The sequence below is a fragment of the Ictidomys tridecemlineatus genome, chromosome 11 (genome assembly GCF_052094955.1).
Source record: "Ictidomys tridecemlineatus isolate mIctTri1 chromosome 11, mIctTri1.hap1, whole genome shotgun sequence".
NCBI lineage: Eukaryota > Metazoa > Chordata > Mammalia > Rodentia > Sciuridae > Ictidomys > Ictidomys tridecemlineatus.
In genome coordinates, this window is record NC_135487.1 from 117,806,108 (window position 1) to 117,829,072 (window position 22,965).

The following is a 22,965-nucleotide window of genomic DNA, read 5'->3' on the forward strand; positions in this document are numbered from 1 at the left end:
TCTGATAGGGTCCAAGGGCTCTCCTCAGCTAGTTTGAGCTTTGGGTTAGCTGGTAAGAGGACCTGGTGGGACCTGGTGTGGTTGCTGACAGAAGAATAGAGAAGTGGTTTACCCCTAAATGTAATCTGCTTCCTTTCTCTTGTAGCTTTTAAAATTCTCTCCTTAATCTGTATGTTGAGCAACTTCATTATAATGTGTCTAGGTGTGGATTCTTATGATTTTGCACATTCGGCATCCTGTAGGCTTCTAGGATTTGGGATTCTGTCTCGTTCTTCAAGTCTGGGAAGTTTTCTCGTTTATTTCATTGAATAGATTGCTCATTCCTTTGGGTTGTGCCTCTATACCTTCCTGTATCCCAATGACTCTTAAGTTTGGTCTCTTTAGGTTAGCCCATATTACTTGGATGTTCTGCTCATGGTTTCTTAACAGTCTTGCTGAGCTGTCTATGTTCTTTTCAAGTTGAAATACTTTCTCTTCATTGTCTGATGTTCTATCTTCTAAGTGTTCTACTCTGCTGGTAGTATTCTCAATTGAGTTTTTAAGTTGGTTTATTGCTTCCTGCATTTCTAGGATTTCTGTTTGTTTGTTTTTTATAACCTCTATCTCCCTGTATAGTTGATCTTTTGCTTCTTGGATTTGTTTATGTAATTCATTGTCAAAGTGATTTTTCATTGTCTGATTTTGCTGTCTAATGTCTTCCTTGAGACTCCAGATCATCTGAAGTATGTATATCCTGAATTCTTTATCTGACATTCCATCTGCTGCAGATATTACCTCTTCTAATATTGAGTTGACCTAAATGGGCTTGTGGTCCTTTCTTTTCTTGTCTTTTCATACTGTTGGCGTTTCTTTCTGCTTGGTGAAACTGTTGGTTTATTGAATTTTCCCCCTATATATTTATATTGCTCTTGTATAGTTGCAAAGTCTCCCTCCCAGGTGTGAGCGGCGGCTCTGCCCCTCCTCCAATTGGGGCAATGTTCTGCTGGTTGGTAACAGGTCTGCCTACCTTGCAGGCGTGGGTGGTGGCTCTGCCCCTCCGCAGGCCGCTGGGCCTGTTCTGTGGGTGGTCGCATTTCCGCCTACCTTTGCAGATGGGGGAGGGGTGGCTCTGTCCATTCGCAGGCCGCTGGGCCTGTTCTGCCAGTGGGTCGCCTCTCTGCCTACCTTGCAGGCGCGGGGGGGCAGCTCTGCCCCTCTGCGGGTTTCTGGACCTGTTCTGCTGGTGGGTGGCAGGTCTGCCTACCTTGCAGGCACACAGTGGTTCTGCCCCTCCCCCAATGGGGGCGGTATGTCTACCACAATGGCGGGCCGCTGGTCCTGTTCTGCCAGTGGGTCACAGGTCCACCTACCTTGCAGGTGCGTGGGGTGGCTCTTCATAATTTATTTTCAGTAATTAAAATGTTTAAAAGAAGGTAATTTTGGTAATTAAACCACAACATTATAAATATCACTATTTAATTTATTTTTTGATGGACACTCTTATGAGAATTCCACCTCAATAACACCAATAAGAAAAAAGTCTTGAAAACACTGAAGTCTATACAATTATAGCTAGAGGTGACAGAAATCAACTATGGAATTGGACATAACTTCCTTATCTTTGTATTTGAACACACAACCAGAGTAACTGCATTATGTAGGACCACAAAAATTGAATCCTAAATACAATGTCATACTCCATGTATGTGTAATATGCTAAGATATATTCTGTCATCATGCATATCTAAAAAGGACAAATAAAATAAAATAAAGAAACTATGAAGTTATACTCTCCCACATGTACTCTGCATCACCAAACTAAAGCATGAATGGTTGCACTGGAAACCAGAATTCAAGAGCTTTCTCTGTATCAGGCAGTATTGTTGTTTCATTGTTTACTTTGTCCTTATCTTTACAGTATCTTGAGCCCTGATTGGAAGACTTCTGGTCTTACAGATGAGTACACTTAGTTATAGGAATGACTGATTGTTCCAAGGTCACCATCTATGCAGACTGAGGCTCTGACAATCAATTTGTGTGATTTACAATCTACTGTATCAAATGAGAAAGAGAACAATCCCATTTTTAACAACAAAATCTATGAAACAGATCTTGGCTTCAATTCATTTTTGAAAACAAATTATATAATATTAAATAAAATATAATACTTGTGTATTTATGGGTGTATATATGCTGATTGACTGATTGACAGAGGAAAGATACCATATATTTACTTTTAATATAATAGGAAATTTCCAACAATTTACTATATTTTCCCTGATTCTATAAAGTTTACCAAGTCTTTTTTATGGCTATATCCCATGTTATTCTCTTCAACTTTAAGGTAACACAAATACTAAATTCACTTATTTATTTGACAAGGGTTTCTTTTTGGGAACTGTCCTTTGCTGGGCCTCATGAGGGTAGAAATAATAAACTTTGTTAAAGTTTTTAAACTCAGAATCCATACACTCTTGTATGGAGAAACTCAGGATGAGATGTATATCTGGTTGATGCATGGTTGGCTGTAGCATAATAGCAGGGATTTCATTCCAAGGAACCAGAAAAAAAATATGTATTCACAATATGTAGAGAAATAATCCTAGAATGCCAAACATCTCTTGAATTCTGCAGTGTCTCAAGAGCATTGACTTCCAATGTATGTAAAAATTGATGCAATTTATAGAAAAGTTGGAGGCACTGATGTGTTCTCTGTGTGTGCTGTAGGCCATGCTTATATCAAACAGGGAATGTTGAGAATCCATCATCCTCAGTGTTAGAGTCTGTAAACAAGTCTGAATGGCGCCTGGCAAAATGACAGAGGGAGTGGTTTGTGAAGTAATAGCAGCGAACCATTAAGTGTGGAGATTCCTTGTTGGTTGACTGATGTATTTAGTTTATGTTAATTAGATAAGCTGTGTGGAATGTGTAAATACTGTTCCTGTCTTACAATAAACGGCTTCCAATCCTGCTGTATCAATCTACACAAGTTGTTCATCACCCCCCCCACCCCGGGTTATTTTGCTGCAGCCAGACTGCGGCACCTCAGCACATTTTCAGTCAGCACATCTTCTTTTATGTCCTTCCATGAAAGCAGCAGCACTCTGCCATTATCCTAGGTGAACAAATTTCTTTCTCTTAGAAGGTAGTCCCCCTGATCTACTGTGACCACTCCCTTAGACTTCTTTCAGGACCACCTGGAACTCTTGCATCCAATATTTCTTGGTTTAATCATACACTTCATCACACAAGGCTGAACAAAGGGGGACAGGAGGAAAAGGAAGAAGTAGAAAAAGCCCTGAAGATGAGGGCCATAAGACATCCTCCACTTACTATGAACTGCCTGAAATCCACCAACTACCCTGCTCCAGTGTTGACCTGTTGGGTGAGTATGAAGTCTCTTCTCTGAGTGCAGCTTAGGAGTAGTCCATTAAAAGAGAATTATATTCACATCAGTCATTTTTCTGGGGGGAGGGGGTCAATGAAAATTTAGGATGGTGAACCCAGGAATAAACAGAGTGGGGTGGTTGTGGAAGAAGAGTCTTCTTTCTCATCAGCAATGTTACCTAACCAGTGAACTGAGCACCTGAAGCCCTCTCTCACACTCCACCCTCCTTCTGAAAATCCCAGGAAAGTCAAACTCTATAGTCAGGGGATTTATTTGTTCCCCTGCTTTGAAGGGATAAACACTCTGCTTTCTGGAGCTTTTCCTTGAATGTTTTAACCAAGACCAGGTGAGTCGTTGTACAGTCCAATATTTCAATTAGAGCATTCTGCTCTCCTTATATACCAGGTCTCAGCATGGAGCTGCAAGTAGAGGAGGACATGAATGAAGTGCTGATGAACTCATTGAATGAGGTGCTTTTGCTCATTTCAGTTGCCATGACTTGTCTCACTCATCTGGCCTCCCAAGCAAGAGTTAAGCCTCCCTCTCTGAGGAACATGTGGTGTACTCTTCTCTGCATGTGGCTAGCGAGTACACCATGCTTACAAGAAAAAGGTGGTGGAGTGGGGCTGTAGCTTAGTGGCAGAATGCTTGCATTGCATGTGTAAGGCACTGGGTTCAATCCTTTGCACTGCATAAAAAAAAACTAAACAAATAAAGGTATAAGAAATGAACAAATAAAGCTGTCCATCTACAACTGTTAAAAAATTATAAAGAAAATTGCAGCTCCTGAGGAAATCTCAGGTAGCTTCCCTATTCTTAATTTAAGTCATCTACATGGGTAGAGAGATCTCCCTGCAGGAAGGTTCCATAGTTACTCATTGGTTTAAGTCAAACTCTAGGACATGGTCTGAAGAACAGACATTGGGTGGGTAAGGTAGTTTGCACTCTTCCTACTTTTAGCCCCACCTGTTCCAGCTGTCATTCACTGGCAATTGCAAGTTATGGAACATTGCAGGCATGGGTGAGGAGAGTGAATGTATCCAAAGAAACTTAGATAGTTCTTCAACATTCAGATTCCTCATTTATACAGAATTCTTTTCCCATGTTTCCTCTTATAAAGATTCTCAACAGTGCTTTTGAGCATTTGTGGCTATACAAGGATGGCAAAATAGTTTACATTTTTAGATATGGTATGTTTTCTTAGCTCTAAGCTCCAGTTCCAAATTCTCATTGCCCATATATTACATTTTATCTGAAGGGAATGCTTTACCCTGTCACCTGCAAAACCCATGAATGGCCAAGCGTCTTGTGTCCATGGAGCACCAATAATTCTTTCTCATATTCCATCTAAATCTACTTTTATTATCTTTTCTAATCTGAACCAACATCAAGCAAAGTGTCTGCTGAATCAAGTTACCCATGTGTTTTAGAAGGCAGCTAGGCACTTTTAACAGGATCTCTGGGAGAGAAAAAGTGCATGCTCCACTTTTGCCCTGAGTTCAGACAGTGGATCTGGGTGAATAATTTATCAGAACAAGACTGCATACTCACTTGGTCTCCAAAACAAGGCCATATTTTATCATAAGTTCAGGGTACCTACATTTAACTTCTCCTTCAGTGTTTTCCCCACGATGTCCCATTATATCTAGAGAAACATTTATATGCGTGTGTTTGCAGTGTGTAAAGCAGGGGTGGTATAATGTTGCTGGTCCAGTCTGATTTTATTGGCAAAAAACAAACAAGATAGTAAGGATGAAGAACAAGAGTCAAATTCCACCGGGTAATTCTGATCATTGAGGTCTGCTAAGCTAACTAATGTGATATGTTGATTGTATATCATCTTTCCTCCAATTCCAGGGAAAAATTGGTCTGCTGTATTTATGTACCTATTGTCCACAGTTTTAAAGTGTGTTTTGAAAGGATGTCACTTGATTTCTTCAATATTCCTGTATTAAATGCCCAAACTTATTAGTTTATGAACTTATTGAAATAGAGTTCAAGTAAACTATAAATGCTCATTGACGTCTGGCATTAAATGAGTCTGAATTGCACTGAAGGACTCCCCATGATACCTTCAGAAACACCTCTCTTAAATTCTTATCTCTTCTCAATACTGCATGCATTCTGATGCATTCCCTTCTGCCTGCATCAGGAAATTCTTTGTTCTAAGTCATGCTTGAGCTTGAGAGCTGTCACCTAATTACTTCAGCAGTCACAAGAAGAGAAAGATGCCTAATTTTCTCTCAGTCAGCATCTCAAGGACTTCCTTACCAAGAAAGACACTGACAGTCCCCTGGCACAGGTCCTCAGAGAGCAAATTGCTGATGAAAGCAGGCTGGCACAACACTTTTTTTTTCTACAAGCTTAACCCAGGTGGAAGAACAGAGAGAAACATGACCACACACACACAAGCTGCTGATTTTTACCAATTCGATTCACTCTAACAACAATGCCATTGCCCACATAAGTTTGTATGTCTTTTGTTGTTTTTGTTTTGTTTTGTTTTCTTGTTTTTATTTGTTTGTTTGTTTGTTTGTTTTTTGGTACTTGTAGAGTTACTCTGAATGAACCACTCTCAGGATTTCCTATACATCCAGGTCCCATCCACCTTCTCATATATGGTCTAAAGGAAGAGTTAAATTCAGACCTTCTTCCACATATTTCATCTTTTGTAGTAAGGATCTCACAGTAAAGAATACAGTTAGATATATGTCTGTACTTACATATGTTTTTACCTATACATATGTATACACATACTTACATATGATTAAATGCATAAATGTATTTTTTCATAGTATCCAAAGAATAGGACCAAGAAAGTATACAAATTACCAACATTGGGTGTTTATTAGTCGACAGAAGGTAAACTGGCAAGTGCAAAAATGTTGAACAATTGATCAAAGAGTACCAGGATATTGGTTTGAAAGCTTCAAAGGGATATTGTCACAGAAATCCCTGTCCAAATCCTACTATCTCATCATTCATTAAGTTCTTGTTATAAATTTCCCCTTGTATCTTACCTTAGGTTTTTTTAATTTTCTGACTGAGGTTCAGGCACCAGAATTGGCTCACTGAAGGCAGAAGCTTCAGGAAGGGGAAGATGCTTCTTTCTTCTCAATAGGCATATCAAAAACTCCTCATCCAGCATGACCCTGAGGGCCATTGAGAATAACTGGCTGAGGAGCACAAGCTGGCAGAGCACTTTGTAAGTTGCTCAGAGGCCCTGCTCACAGGAAGCTGCTCCAAGGTGCGCAGCTCATGAGAGATTCCATTAGGCAAGTGATATTTGTATCTGCATTTTGTTTGTAGTCTTGAATGATGGAGACTGTCTCAGTGGGAGGATAGTAGATTCATCCACTAGGTACAGGTCATACTATCCCAACGTGTTCCTACCTGAACCAGGCATGTGTCCTTTAGATGGCAGGCAGCAACTACCTAACTAACTTTCAGGAAGGAGAGAGTTACTGGTGCAAGTGTGTGAGATTGAAAAGAACGTGGCCTAAGAAAGAAAACTTTATGAAATTTGCAGGCTGATTTAATTGTGGGACAAGGGAGATTTATCCTTTCTAGTTTATGTTTTCAAATATTTTCACAAATATTGCTTAAAATGCACATTGCATGATAGCTGTAGCATTCAAACAGGGATTGTTTATGAGTGTACTTTCTAAAGTCACTCCTAAGGTTTGTTTTAGGGAGTTGAAGTAGTAAAATCTGAGGGTGGGATATAGGGTACACTGGAATACTTAAAAAGTGGCATGGAGAGAATTTTCCCTTATTAAGTGATAGAAGTAGGCCTGTAGGGTTCTGTGTAGTTCCTAGATGTATGGAGTGTCATGGGACAGGGTTGTCTTTCTTCCCTGAAAAGGAATGAGTACATTTTCTATGAAAGTCATATTGGGAGCCTAGGAAGCAGCCATGTGACAGGAGGTAGGTACAACTGGAGCTTTCCAATGTTCACTGTTATCTCCAGTCTCTGTTCATGTGGGAATAAAACGACATTTATCCCTCTACCCAGTTAAGCAACTAGCATGCTGCTAAGGATATGCTTTGGGCAGGGGACACTTGGTTTCATGGATAAGAATACCTAGGTAGGGTATTTGTTTAAAGAAATGCATGAGACCTTTCTAAGTTCATATTAATAATCTCTCTGTGCCATGATAGGTCACTGTGTTTTTAATGGAGGAGGTAAAACTGCCTAAAATCTAAAGGAACTTATATAAATTTGGTTGTAGGAAATAGTAAAGAGCATGATGATGAAGAAAAAGCATAAGTCAGATCACTTGTCCCCAGGGAAACTTTACAGGAGGGTAATTATCAGACAAAAAGAAGCACACAAACAGGCCAAGATAGCTGCAAGGGTAAAAACCATCTGCTGGTGTCTCTGGTTTACTTTGTTTAACCAGTCTGTATTGCCTATTTTCTGTTGGGTATTTTTTTTTTCATCCAAGGAGTCTGGGAGACTTTTTCCCTTAAATAAGTCACTTGTTCCCTTGAAGGAACTAAAATGAGAATGACATGAATAGCTCTTTTCTTCAGTGTTATCCCAATATCATGGATAGTTCTGCCATAGAAAAAAACAGCAGCTACACAAACAACAACATGTCAAAATGTTGTAGAGAAAGAGGCATAGAAGGCACAAGCTCTCTAGAACTTTCCACATGCAGGAAGCTATATTCACTGGATAGAAGAGTATAAAACTCAACTTTGGTTATGCATAAGGTTGACCCTCTCTTATGTTTTTCACTCTGAAATTTTCTTTTCCCAAAGCTGCTGTCCTGCTCTTCTATGTAACTGCCACATTGAAGCAGAGCCAACTCAGTGTCCAAATATTATGAAAATTGTCTTTTAAACACAAGATACTGTCCCTGAAATCCCACACTTTGTAGGCTGTTTTGCCTTTTCTCCCCAGCATCCTCAGCTCCACTGCCTGTTTTTACTAGGAGGCATGATGTTTATAAATCATTGGCAAATGGATGCTTTTCAAATACCTAGCTTTTAAAACAATAGTAAGTAAACATGAAGGCCTTTTTTTTCAGTCAATATTTAACTTTTATACAAATTAAAAAGTTTAAATTGACCAGAGCCCCAATTACAAACCCTAAAGTGCAAGGTGGATTATAGGTAGAAAACAAATTGTTCTTAAGACAGTTGTCTCTTTATCACATCTGCAGAGTTATGTGCAGGACTCTGTATGTGGTACTCATGGACTCATTGAAGGGGACACTAACTAAAAGACATTAGATAATTCGGTAAAGGGACTTCATTCTTCATTCTTTTTTTTTAATATTTATTTTTCATTTCTCGGCGGTCACAACATCTTTGTTGGTATGTGGTGCTGAGGATCGAACCCGGGTCGCACGCATGCCAGACGAGTGCACTACTGCTTGAGCCACATCTCCAGCCCAACATTCTTCATTCTTATAACAGTGGTATGAAACAACTTTTATGCATCCATTGAGTCTACCTTGCCGGGTGCCTAAGTTCTTGGACCTCACTGGAAACTATGAAGACAGAGATGGGTAGAACATTATTTTAGATTTCACAGGACTGTCAATCTGGTGAACAGCAAGCCAAAGAATTGGTAGTGGGATAATTGATGGGAGTAGCTAGTGCTCTATCAACTAATGTTGGTAGTCAGGTTGATCCCCCTACTGGTTGTTTCCAACAGATCCCCGAATCATGATGAATGAATTCTCAGATTACTGTCAACACATGCTCTCCAGGTTGACTCATAGAAATTCATACTCTCAAGGTCTAAAGGGGATTCTGATGACAGCAGTAGCTACTAAGTATTTTCTGGCCAACTGGAGAAAGAGGAAAATTAAGTAACACACATAAGTTCATCCTTGCAAAAATTATTGAGATGTTTTCTCTAGATGTCAGCATTCTCTATCCACTTAAAAACAAACTAATATTGGTCACTCCTCAAAGTGTAACTCTTGTTTTTACTCAAACTTCTTTTCAAATGCAGAGAAAGAATTGAAGTAATTTTCAGGTTTGCAGTCCAAAGGGAGGAAGGTGGAAACAAAAGCCTGGCTTTCTGAAGTTCAAGTGGATGAGAGTCAACGACTCGTGTCCAAAGAAGCAGAATAAAATAAAATTTTCAGTTTTGTTACTCAATTTACCCTATTATATTTATAAAATCTAAAATCAACCTGTATCTAGAGAACTTGCATTATAAATGAGTTAAGCTCAATGAATGCATTTGCTGAGTTCCTACAGGTGCTTGTTCCTACATTGTGCTTGTTTCACTGGGGGCATGCTAGGAAGGGTATCCAAACCTTACTGAAAGGAGCTTAAAATATCTGCTCCAAATGCAGCCATGGTTCCCAGTAGGTGAGAACATCCATAGCAGACACCAGTAGACCGACCTGCTGAAGGAAGGATTGCCATGAAGAGCAGAGTCAGCACTGGACTTTATCTGCTGGGGACATAGTAAGAGGGATCTGGAAACCTCCTCCAGTGAGTGTCCCACAGTTGAAGGTTCACAAATACTTAGCATGGTTTCCCTCCATGTTTCTATTAACTGATCATATTTAGATAGTAGCAAAATCAAGAGAATCCTCACAGAGAGGAAGTGGATAAGCCTGATATATATGACTTTGTGATTCTCCAACAAGGTCAAGATTGTGCCCAGAAAGTGAAGCCAGAGGAATTCAATGCATTAGGGGGGTTACTGTCCTTTTGGGAGAGAATATTCACTGCACTTAGGACTCTTAATGACTTCAGGAGAAAATACATTTCCATGTAATATAATTGGTGGCCCTACGCCAAATGGCAAAGACTTCCCTTGACCTGAGTAACCTGAGGCCCCTCTTGCACTTAAACAAGCTGGAAAAATAATTGTGACTCTAGGGCCAAGAAAGGAAAGGCATCCCAAGGGCTTTGAAAAGAGCACATTAGCTGGCTCAGATTAGCACTATTTCTTAGAAAAGTACAGCAAAACGTTGGACCCAGTGGATGCTAAATATGTAGTCTATGATCTGCAGCCACTCTCTACCAATTTCATCATGTATTTGTCTGAGCCAATAGGAACTTTTGTAATGGAAGTGAGGAATTCCTTCAGAGTCCTATACACCAACAGATGTCCCAGTGAGAGAAAAGAGGCCACAATAAAAATGGAGTATGACAAAAAAAAAAATTGAGAAAGGGCAGAAAACAATTTCAAACATGGTTTACTTTTTAGTGTTATAGGATTCTAGTTGTTCAGGATTTTTAATGGATTTGGAAATAATGGCTGGATAGTCAGAGAAGAACATTATGACTGTTTTAGATTGTCAGTTTTGCATTTTAAGAAAAAGTCTTATGACCACTTTAATATTACGGAAATAATGAAGTGATTACTGGGAATTCCTGCAGATAATTTTACCTTGGTGGGAAACCATTTTTACTTTGAGGATTCTCAACATCCACCCATAGGAGAAAAGTGAAATATGGTAAATTTGGAGAAGGGAACAAAGAGAAGTTGGTAATATTGGCATGAGGGTATACAACTACTGACACTGCCCAATGAGTGGTGGTCTACGTCTGTGGTGACCTTCTGAAAAAAACAGTGGATCAGGCAGCATGAGGCCATTGGATGGCAGGGGCTCTCCACATTCCATGACATCTCCTACTTTCTAATTCTGTTAGACTGTTACCTAGCACACTCATCCCTACCTCCTCACTCCTGTTTTGTGTCTGAGCTATAGATTCACGTATCTGAATCTTTGTTTGGAAGGTGAAGGAATTTGAAGTGCTGAGTACTCATTTCTCAACAGTAAGTTAATCATGACAGCAGTTGTCATCCATTAGTCCTGATGAATTCTACTTGGGTTAATTTGTGTGTGTGTGTGGGGGGGGGTCAGGGGCACTCAACCACTGAGCCACATTCCCAGCCTTTTTTGTATTTTATTAAGAGACAGGGTTTCACTGAGTGGCTTAGCATCTTGCAGTTGCTCAAGCTGACTTTGAACTCCAGATCCTCTTGTCTCAGTCTCCTGAGCCTCTGGCATTACAGGTGTGCACCACTGAAGCCCGCTCTCAGGTTCACTTGTTTTTAACCCATAACATGTTTGGGTTCCTTCTTTGCAGGCCCTAGATGTTGTGTACTGCTACAAACACCATAATGGCAGTATCTTTCGGGGCTGAAATGAACCATGAAGGAGGGCCTGGAATGAATCAAAGAAATCATATGGGAATTACAATATGAATTAGAAGAACACAAACAGAGTTTCTGAGATTTGGAAAAAAAAATTCTTATGTAAATGTACCACCTATACCCTGGCTAAGAAGAACTGTGCAGTCAGTCTTGAACATTTCTTGCTTTTAAAGAAATCACTTATTAACTTTTAAGTTATAAAATCAGGATTTTATAACTGTCTTTCTATACTAATGGTCTGAGAGTATGGACAGGTGTGCAATGGCAAGAAAAGCAGAAAGACACCCCCTATGCCCCCCCCAAAAAGTATTATGTCAAAAATGGATAGATAAATTAACAGAAGGCCCAAGTTCTCTGGCACTCTGTTATATACCAGGCTGTATTTGCTGGCCATCTATATGTAAGTGTCAATATAGTCATGCAGGAGGTTCAACCAGAGCTTTGTTTCTCATTGTGTGCTCCTTCTGAGGCCATATACCTTAGAGATGGAGTCGAGCCTTCTTCCTCATTAGCTTGTTCTCTGGCTAGTACACTGGGCACTGGTGGCTCTCCCACTCTCATAGAGTGATAACTATGTCCATAAAATTTAAAAAAAATGGTTTCCTAGATCATATTTGAAGGGAGGGACTTTCTGGGGACTCCAACCTTCAGCTTTGAAGCAGGACCAGCTGGGAGGCTCTAGCTTCTAAACAACCTTGATTTCATCTGTTATTCTTTACTGTCTCAAAAGTCTCAATGGTGAATTGCAGGAAGAGAAAGAAAATGACCTCTTGCTGATCAAAAAGTATTTTGTACCCTCTGGTCAACTTGATTCACCTGACTCACAAGAACTTCTCAGAAGCTCTGTCTTCCCATCAATGAGCCTAAAGTCAGCTCTGCTGTGGATGAAGCCAGTGAGTACTCCTATCATAATTCAGATGAGTCCAACTTGTCTCCTTAGTGAAGCACAAATTCTCTGCCCTCAACTCCACTGTGTAGGCTAAGATATATGCATACAAAGGCAGGAGACCCATTTTGTTTCAGAGTAGGTACAGAGGTCAGGTGGATCTTAAGCTTTGCTATTTTCCTATATCCTGGTCAGTTTTCTTTCATTGTGCCTTTGCTATGCCAGCCATATATTTGCATATTGTTTGCACTTAGGAGGTAGGGGCATCTTATAGTTGCTGAGTCTGGATTTGAATTCATGATTCTCCTGTCTTAGCCTCCTGAGCCAATGGGATTATAGTCCTGAGCACTGTGCCCAGTACAGTGGACATTTTTAAGGGTAGAATCAGTCAGAGTCTGTGTAGTTCTCTACACATAAAAGTAAGCATAAGAGTAAAAGAAAGGAAAAATAAAATATCAGAGTCATTATAAGCTGCATATCAACTCATGGGCTTCCTTGTCCAAAGCTGCTTTCTTCATTTGGCGACCCTCTTAGTGGAAGAGTGTGTCACAGTGAGATCATAGATAATAAAGGATTCTGTTGTCTCTGGTTTTATTTTCAGAGCTGAATTTAGATGCTTCCATTCCAATAAAAAATCATGCCAAGATAGAGGATGATGCTCTTAAAGGATCATCTGACAACACACGTGGTTTTCAAGAGCATGTCCTTAATGTTGCCAGAGGTGTCTGCAAACAGAAGATAATCAGAAGAAAAATTCTGTTGAGAATGTGCATGTAGATTCCCTGACCTTCAAGCTTCAGGTATGTTGGCTCTGGAATGCACTTGACTCCTTTTAACTCTATATTATGTTGTAGCTCCAGACAATAAATAATGCCGCCGAGCTGTAATAACAAAAACAGCATGATATTGGCACCAACATAGACCCAAAGACCAATAGGACAGAGTAAAAGACAGAGACAAATCCACATACTTAGAGCCATCTGATACTTAACAAAGGTGCAAAAGAATATACATTGGAGGAAAAACATTTTAAATAAATGGTGCTAAGACAACTGGATAGTGATATGTAGAAAAATAACACTAAAACCCTATTTTGCACCCTGCACAAAACTCAAATCAAAATGGATCAAACACTTAAGAATTAGACCAGAAACATTACAACTGCTAGAAGAGAATATAGGGCTAACATTCCATCATAAAATTACTGGCACCAACCTCCTTAACAGGATACTCAAAAGTGCATGAAATACCCTCATTTTTATACAAAATTACACATAAGAGGAAGTGAGGGGAAAGGGAAAAAAAACAAGAGAGAGAAATAAATTACAGTAGATGGGGTAGAGAGAGAAGATGGGAGGGGAGGGGAGGGGGGATAGTAGAGGATAGGAAAGGCAGCAGAATACAACAGACACTAGTATGACAGTATGTAAAAACGTGGATGTGTAACCGATGAGATTCTGCAATCTGTATATAGGGTAAAAATGGGAGTTCATAACCCTCTTGAATCAAATGTATGAAATATGATATGTCAAGAGCTTTGTAATGTTTTGAACAACTAATAAAAAAGAAAAAAAGTGCATGAATTGAAATTAAGAATAAATAAGTGGGATGCCATCAAACTAGAAAGCTTCTTTCCAGCAAAGGAAAGAAATAAGTGTGTGAACAGAGAGCCTACAGAATGGGAAAAAATCTTGACCAGCTACTCATCTGATAAGGAATTAATATCCAGAATATACAAAGAACTCAAAACACTTCACACAAAAATATTCCAAATAACCCAATCAATAAATGGGCAATATAACTAAATGGAAACTTAACAAAAGAAATACAAATAGTCAAATATATGAGATAATGTTCAACCTCACAAGCAATTAGAAAAACACAAAATGAAAACAAAACTGAAATTTCACCTCACCCGGAAATGGCAATTGTCAAGGATACACAAACAAAAAATGTGGGCAAGGTTGTGGGTGAAAGGTGCACTTGTACATTGTAACTGCAGACTAGTACCATTCCATAAGCAGAATTGAGATTCATCAAAAAACTAGAGATGTAACCATCCTATGAGCATCTTCCCATTCCTAGGTATTTTCCCAAAACTTCTAAAATAAATATACTACAGTGACAGCTTCCTCAATATTTACAGCAGCACATTTTGCAATAGCTAAATTATGAAATCAACCTCAATATTCCCCACAATAGATAAATGAATTTTAAAATTCTGATCATATATATATATATATACATTATATATATATATATATATATATATATATGTATAAAATGTTTGTGTGTATGTGTGTGTGTGAGACAGAGAGAGGGGGGTGGGGAGAGATGCACTGGAGTTCTACAAAACCATAAAAGAGGATGAAATTATGGTGTTTGCGAATAAATGGATAGAAATGAGAATATCATGCTACATGAACTAAGGCAAACACAAAAACTTGAAGCTTGGATGTTTATTCTCATGCTGAAACTAGAGTAAAACAAAGGAAATGGGGAGGGCAGAAAAGGATATTTTACACATAAAGGAAAGAACAGTAATGAAGAAGATTGTGAGGCAGAGTGCAGGGATGGGTAAGGGGAGGCAGTGAAGAATGATTTTTTTTTAGTTGTAGATGGACACAATATATTTATTTTTACTGGGTGCTGAGGATAATACCCAGGGACTTGGGCATGAGAGGCAAGTGCTCTTCACTGAGCCACAACCCCAGCCCCAAAAGGAATTCTGAAAAAGTTGTTATATGCACATATAAATATACCACAGGGAACTCCACCTTTATACATAGGTAGAAAGAACCAATCAAATATAAATTATTATATTAGGAAAAGGAAGTCTAGTAGAGTAGATGAAGGATATTTGGGAGAAGGAGGATGGGAGGAAAAAGAGAGAGGGAGAGGGGCAAATCATGAACTGAAATTGCATAGATGTATGAATCCACTGCTACATATGACTGTAAACTTCTAAAGTTAAAAAAATGTAATTATTGTAAAATATAAAAAGGCAAAAACAAAAAATTCTATGGAAGTTTGGCTATAGGTGGGAGACATATATTCGCCTGGAGCCTGTTTTTTCCAATTTCATTTATAGTAGGACAGGTTTTACTATATTTTTATAGTTTACACGACCCAACTGGCAAAGTGTGGCACTGAGACTTTAATAGACAAGCTGGGGTTTACACGGCTTAGAGACCTAATAAAGTGCTTAGCTTTTTAGTTGGTCTTCCTTCCACCTCACTAGGCTCTGTCTCATTATTATAGACCTTCCACACTCTCTAGAGTGGCTTCCTTTTCTTCACCTAGGGGGACCTCAGTATGTGGCAAAATGTTCCTGATTCTAAGGAAACGAGGACTGTGAAGAAAGCACTGGGTGGAAGGCACATTTATTTCACATGGTTGACTTTCAGTCCTGCCCCAATCTCTTGCCTGCCTCTTCAGATAAGTATGTTCACCAAATTTCTCTGGCTCTCTTCAATATTCCTAGGTTAATTTGAGTGTTAACAGAGGCCCCACTCCTCAAACTATTGACACATCATTCCACTCTGTGTCTTCTGTTTTGCCTTTTGGGAGCACCAATTGATTCTCAGTCTCCAATCACCTGCATGGCCATATCCTCAATCACTTCTGCTCAGGTTTCTCTAAGTCTGAACCTTGAAATTCTCATGCCAGATATTCTTGGGTCATGTTAGTCCTTATTTTCTCTGGTTGCCCTGAATACTTATTTCTCAGATGATGACCTCAATTGTCAAATAAAAATGGACAATTTCATGGATTTTTAATTGTGGCCTTTAAGTAAGAAACATCTGTGAAGTGCTAAGCACAGTACCCAGCTGGCAGGAACTGCTAAGCATACATCAGGTTGTTGACTTCCCCTTTTGGAGCTGCCATGGTGGGTGTGGTGTTGAGCCACATCTTCATTTCCTTCTAACACAGTCTTCCGCATCACTGTTTTCCCATGTACCAGCTAAGGTGTAACACCATGGCTCATCCCAGCTCTTCTTGTTCATAGACCCCAGATTCCTGAACTAGAGCCTGGCTCTGACCCGCTCTCCTCTTACCACACTACTTTTTTTGTGATACATAACATTTTGATCAACTTTCATAATACAGGAAATTTGAGCTCAAGTCCTTCTGTGTGCTAAGTAAGCATTCTGCCATTGAATAGCACCCCAGCCTTTGATCAATATTTTAACATATACATATATCACATATATTCATATGTGTATTATATATGTGTGATTCTGTACATATTTAAGTTTCATTGCAAAGCATTGAACTAGACAGCACATAAAAAATTATACTCACAATTGGTTTATAAATTTATACCTAACAAGTTTTAAACTGGAAGTTAAGTTCATTTGGAATACTTGTCCATCAAATTTTTTTGTTGTTGTTCTAAATAATAGAGACATATCTGACGACTTTTGGTTTTTTATGTGGCATATGCATGCTAATGAGAGGGAAGTCCTGGAACCTTGTGTGGTAAAGGCTAAACTGTGTATGATTTGGGGTGCAGGCTGTTTGTGGTGTCCTACACACTGGTTGTTTTTACTCCCTAGATTCAGTTATTTTCTCTGTAGTTTGGGGTGTTGGCTGGGTTCTCTAACTCTGGTCTTCGACATCTCTTCTTTTTCTTCTCCTGGCTCAGGTACTGTCATTGTCACCAGGACAAACTAAAGGACTTGGACACAATGAAGGAAAATTATTAATGCAAGTAACTGTTGGTCCTCTGTGTGTCATGTGAATTTATAAAATTTTCTGTGCACAACAAAACCTTCAGTCCTGTTCATTGAATCTTCTGTGGCTTCTTCTCATTCTTCTTCTTGCCACAGTTGTCATATTGCTCTGTCTGGGTCATTGCCCTGTACACATTCTTTTACTTGTCTGTGCCTTTTCTATCCAGAAAACTTTTCATGTTTATACTATTTGTCCTGAATAGCTCACTTACCAGTGAAGACAAAGTTTGTCTTCTGGCAAGTTTATCATTATGCAGTGATGTAAGAAAGATTATAAAAATAAAGAAATCAAAATGTCTCTATGGGCTTGACCCACCCTGTAATTTGAAGACTGCCTTTCTTGATTCTTGAAAGAAGGTTTGGTTCATAAGTAATTGCTAGGGAGTTTAAAATTAAAGAGACAAGACTCTCATTACCTTTAATACCAGCTCTGAGATGGCTTCTCCTAGCTCCTGCCTCCAGCCACCTAAAGTGGTGGCGAGGTTTACAGAAGAGGTGAGAGAGAGAGAGAGAGAGAGAGAGAGAGAGAGAGAGAGAGAGAGAGAGAGAGAACATGTCAGGGAGTGGGCTTTTATTGGGGAACAAAAACTTCCAGGGAAAGTATCATCCAATGAAGATGAAGGGGGGCAGCATCCCAAGGTCAGGGGTGATGCTTGGGTCTTCAGGGCAGTGGCCAGACATGCCTCTGCAAGGACAAGCCCTCAGACCTGGAAAAGGGTGGGGAAGGCTCTAACACAGTTGTTTCTAAGCGTCTCTCACCCAGCCAGGGAGGTAACTCAAATCACATGCAAGGATGGCCTCCCATAGCTGTGCATCTGGTAGAACTGGATGGGAGCAGCACAGCTGCGGACAAAATTGGACATGTGGGTGTCACTGGCACTGTCATCCAGTGAGAAGAGCTAGAGGGGACCCTGTGGCTCCCCAATGAGGTATGGAAGATCAGAATTACTAGTGTTTCCCACACCAACTGAGACAAGAGCCTGATCCTTGGCCAGGTGACTTGCAGGGTCAGGCTGTTTCAGTATTTTTTCCTCCGAGCCATTAGAGAGCTTAGTCAAAATTCTCAGAAATCCTGTACAAAGGAAGGCCACCATGTTGCATGACATGGGCTCTTCTCTGGAAGGACCTGTGCCCACAGGACAGGACTGTGTGCATCCCTGCTACTCTCCTGAAGGTCATCAATTCTGTGCCCTTAGCATAGATTTGCTGCTTTTGTTCACACTGACAACATGCACACTGGAGAGACACCACACCACAGTGTTGACAGAAGAGCTTCTGGGAGAGACAAGAAGAGCACTGGAGTCAAGACTGTAAACCATACCCAGTGCATTCCAAATCCAGCTGTACCTGCCTAGGCAGAGACTCGTTGACAGCAAAAGAATTCTAGAGAAATTCCCCATGCACTGTAAGTCTGGCTCACTTAGCAGTCGGGCCTCACTGAATCCAGCCTAAGGGAGCAGCTGTGCTGTTTTGAAAGAACCTTCTCCTCTTTCCCTGTGAGCACTATCCAGACATAGAGAACAGAGAGAGCCCTTGGCCAAGACTGCTGCCACATAACTGCAATCAGGCCTGAAGACTCTGGTACAGAGCTGCACTTGAATCCAGGTGCACTGAACCTCTGCTTGAGAGCATTTGTCTGAAAACCAATGATTTTCAGCAAGTCATCATGGGAAGAGCTCAGAAGTTCAGTCCTTTCTGGGTTTAGATCCAAAGCAAAAATCTTCCCCAACAGCTCCATTTCTCACACCACACTCTGACCAGATGTCCCTGAAATGACTTTTCTTGTCAAAAAGTCCACTCATCACACATTGCTCTGTGCAAACAACATCATTGTAACTGAATCCTGCAAATGCTCTCTTTATGCTTTCTTGCATAGATCCCAGAGTTCAAGAGTCAGGTCATGACTTCCTGAGACATCCATGCATTGTCCAGCAGGAAATCAGCAGGGAACACTTTCCCACTATGTCCTGTGAGCATGTGCTATAATCAATAATCATCCACAGTCCAGCTTCAAAATTATTTGAAGTTGTAAGCCCTAGTACTATCAAATGAATCCTAATGTTATATATAACCAACAAGAACCAATAAAAAATAGAAAAAGAAAAAAAAGAAAATTCAATGCTTGGGGCTGGGGATGTGGCTCAAGTGGTAACATGCTTGCCTGGCATGCATGGGGCACTGGGTTCGATCCTCAGCACCACATAAAAATAAAATAAAGATGTTGTGTCCACCAAAAACTAAAAAATATTTAAAATCTCTCTCTCAAAAAAAAAAATTCAATGCTTGTAATTCCAGCATTACTACCAGATAGGGAGCCTTTGAACTCATATTTGTCTCCAAATGCTTCCCATAACTTAACATTTCCATTCACCTGTGGCCAGTAATAGGGAACCTGCCCTGAGCTGCACAGGATTAACTTCCCCATCATGTGCATCAAAGACACATAAGGCAGTAGTAGTTGGTACCCTCATATGTTTACCAGAGCCAGGATGAGTGCTCACATTGTCTTGGGGGAGTGGAAACGGAGAGACAGAGAATCCTGAAGACCTCCAGCGGGCTGTGAGGGTCACTTAGCAGCTGCTCTGCTGATAGCTTGCACAGGGGAGATCTCCTCTGTGTGCTCATCCCACCCACAATGACTTCAGTGTCATCATCCTGTTCAATGGGCAGCGGTTCCTTTGTGGCTTCGGCAAGCTCTTTCTGCAGCCAGGCCTGCTGTCTCCTGGAGTCCCTTTCCTTCTCTGCATTGAGGCAGCTGGCTTCCTGGGCCTTGTTGGCCATCTGCCTAGTGACTGGCTCCTGGTTCTCTGCAGTAGTTGTCCTCAGGTTCTCCTCAAAGACAGTAAAATGACCTTCATGGCATCATATTTGTCCTTCAAGGTCTGGTTGGATATGTCAACATTCCATGTGCCACTGTGTCCAGGAACTGCAGGATTATCTCCCCAAAGACTCTCTCTGCATCCAGTTACAGCACCTCAGCTCCTCTGCAAGGTGGCATGTCAGCTGGAAATGCCAGCAACACTGAAGCCTGAAGAAGTGGCATGTTGCCACAGCACCTAAGGGACTCCTATCCTAGTGGAGGCCTCCGACCACAGCATAAGGGGACCAAAGGAGACAGGAAGGAGAGCAGCCCCAGAGATCAACTCCAGACACAGGTGCTCCCAATGCCATGTCCATTTTGTAATTTTTTGAGATTTACTTTTTTCTTTTTTTTTAATTCCAAGTCTTTTTTAAATAAAACAAACATAACAGTGTAGAAACCTAAATAAACATTTCTCCCTCAAAGTTGTTACATCCTTAGTTCCCAACAAAACTCTCTACTATTGGAGACAGTATTTGGAAGAGCCTTAAATGGCAGTTTATGAGCCACATTAGAAACTATCCTTTCAAATGCTGGGCTTTTTGGAAACAGAAAATCCACAGTCAGAGGATGACACTGGAAAAAGTGAAAGAGGTGCTGCAGCTTTTGCAGAAATTCCTTAAAGACCTCTAGCAAGTTCTGAGTAATAACACAGCCACTGGAGAAACGGATGGGCACCCTGCCTGGACAGCCACTTTCAATGGGGAGAGCATTCATTTGATAGAAAAATTCTGTTGTCTGCTTAAAAAAAGAAAAAAATCAGCCACACTCCTTTATAGTCACACTTGCATTTGATTAAAAAAAGATACAACACTCACACATCGTTCTTATATGAATTCTAATTAAGAGACAATACATTCAGAATTATAGCACTCAGATAATTTTCAGAAACTATAACAGCTTCGTTGCCACTTAAGGGATACATAGGGTGCAGCTGTTTACCTGAATGTATTCTTAAATAAGTGACTACTACCACTCTAATTTTCCTAGTTGTAGCTCTGTTACAAGTTACTGACCGCAAGTTCATGTTCCAGATTTCCTTTGCCAACACAGATTAATTACAAGGGAGCCAACCCCAAAGTCTTAGGGTGAATTGGGAAAGGGCCGGTTAAATGAAGAAACAGGCCATTCCTTGGTAAAAGTTTGTAGTTTTCTTTCCCAATACATCTTCTTGTTATTGAGAACTTCCATTTTTATCCTGTGTTCCTCCTCTGCCATCTCACACTCTCGCTCTATCTGCTGGATTTTGGCCACATGCACCTCATTCATTTGTATCAGCTGCAGTTGTAAGATGGACATTTGTTGATGGTGTTCTTCCTCATGCATCTTTCTTAAAGCACCTTCCTGAGAGGTTTTGCTCCTGTAGTTTTTATTGGCTGTTATTCTGACAGCTGAACACTAGGGTTCAGGTTGAGAGGTCCCCTCACATACCGGAAAATGTATGAACTCTTTCTCATCATCGCACAGTTCTCTATTTGAAACAGCAAATGATTCTGGGGCTGCGGCATCAGGATGGTACTCGGGCTCCTCCTCGGGCGGGCTCTGCAGAAAGTACAGCTGCCCGGGCAGCATGCTGGCCATCTTCTCCTTCCCCAGGACGTGGGTGCTCAGCAGTGGGCTGACGCTTCGCTTCACTTTCTCCTTTCGTGGGCCATAATTTTTTTGGTCCGAGCCTTGATCTTCTCCCAGCACTTCTTGAGCTGTTTGAAATCCCGCAGCGACACGCTGGGCTGAGAGTTGTCTTCGTGGGCAAGCGCTTGCCAGGTCCGCTGCTTGAGGGCGATAGTTCGGGCTTCGCTTTTCTTGCACTCCAGCACATATTTGTGCTTTTCTACCAAAGCAAGCAAGATGCTCTTTTCCCACTCTGAGAAGTATTTGGCAGGTTTTATAATTTCATTGTTTTGCATTTTCCACTCTGTTTCTCTGGGCATTTAGCTATCCTGAGGGGGTGGCGCGGTGGCCGCGGAGACCCGGGGAGGGGCCGGCGAGGCACCAGCGCGGCGGCCTCGACTCCTCTCGCGGGCTGAGCGGCCGGGAGGGCCGCGGGCTCCGGAGCGCCTGGCGCCGGCGGCGCGCCCCCTGCCGGCCAGGCCCCGCCGCGCGCCCCCTGCCGGCCAGGCCCCGCCGCGCGCGCCGCGGCCACAAAGCCCGAATCCACCGCCCTGTCGCGGGCCACCGCCGCCTGCCGGTCGGTAGGCGCCCTTGGGATGACTGAGGTGGTTGCTCAGCAGTAGAATCCTTGACTAGGGTTCACAAGGCCCTGGGTTTGATCACCAGCACTGAAAAAAGTGATACTAGTTATAAGTTTTAATAAAACATTTAAGTGTTGTTTGGGCATTTTGTGACCAGGATCCTTCTGACCTCATATTATGGGTTTGGCTGTATCGTATATCCAGGGCATGTTATCAGAAAAACTTTGGATAAGGTTAGTCTTATTTCTTTCTTAAATATTTGACATAATCACCAATGAAGTCATAGTTTTAGAGTACATTTGATATGTTTTTATAAATTTGGTTACTATCACATGTATATATACTTATTCAGATTTTTCACTTTTTTCTGGTTTTTTAAAAAAATATGTTGTCATTGAATTAAATGTTTTTTTTTTACAATAGAACCTTACAGGAAGATACACAATACTACATTATTGTAGTACATTAGGATCTATTGAGATGGTTTTTGTATTTGGTATTGCTTATTGCGCTTCTCTCTCTTGCTTGGTCTTGCTCTTTAGCTTTTTGAAGAATCATTTTCCATTTTATTGTTTTTCTTTATGGTGTCATCATTTTCTCTTTTATTTTTCCTCCTATCTTTATTATTTCCCTTCATCCATTTACTTTGGCTTATTTCTTTTCTTTATTTATAGCTTCCAAGGTGGGAGCTCAAGACATCCTTGATTTTATGTGTCTTTTTCTAATGTAACCAGGTGGACGTAGAAATGCTCTTTTAAGATCTTCTTCATCTACCTACTATTGC

At 40.7% G+C, this 22,965-nt stretch overlaps 3 pseudogenes; all 3 read right to left on the reverse strand.

Annotated features, from left to right (window-relative positions):
- Window positions 1-18,166: 18,166 nt before the first annotated feature.
- Window positions 18,167-19,115, reverse strand: LOC144368343 (autophagy-related protein 16-1 pseudogene; annotated as a pseudogene).
- LOC144368687 (autophagy-related protein 16-1 pseudogene) lies at window positions 18,864-20,811 on the reverse strand (annotated as a pseudogene).
- A 177-nt stretch (window positions 20,812-20,988) lies between these two features.
- LOC144368342 (myb/SANT-like DNA-binding domain-containing protein 3 pseudogene) lies at window positions 20,989-21,937 on the reverse strand (annotated as a pseudogene).
- Between the last annotated feature and the right edge of the window lie 1,028 nt (window positions 21,938-22,965).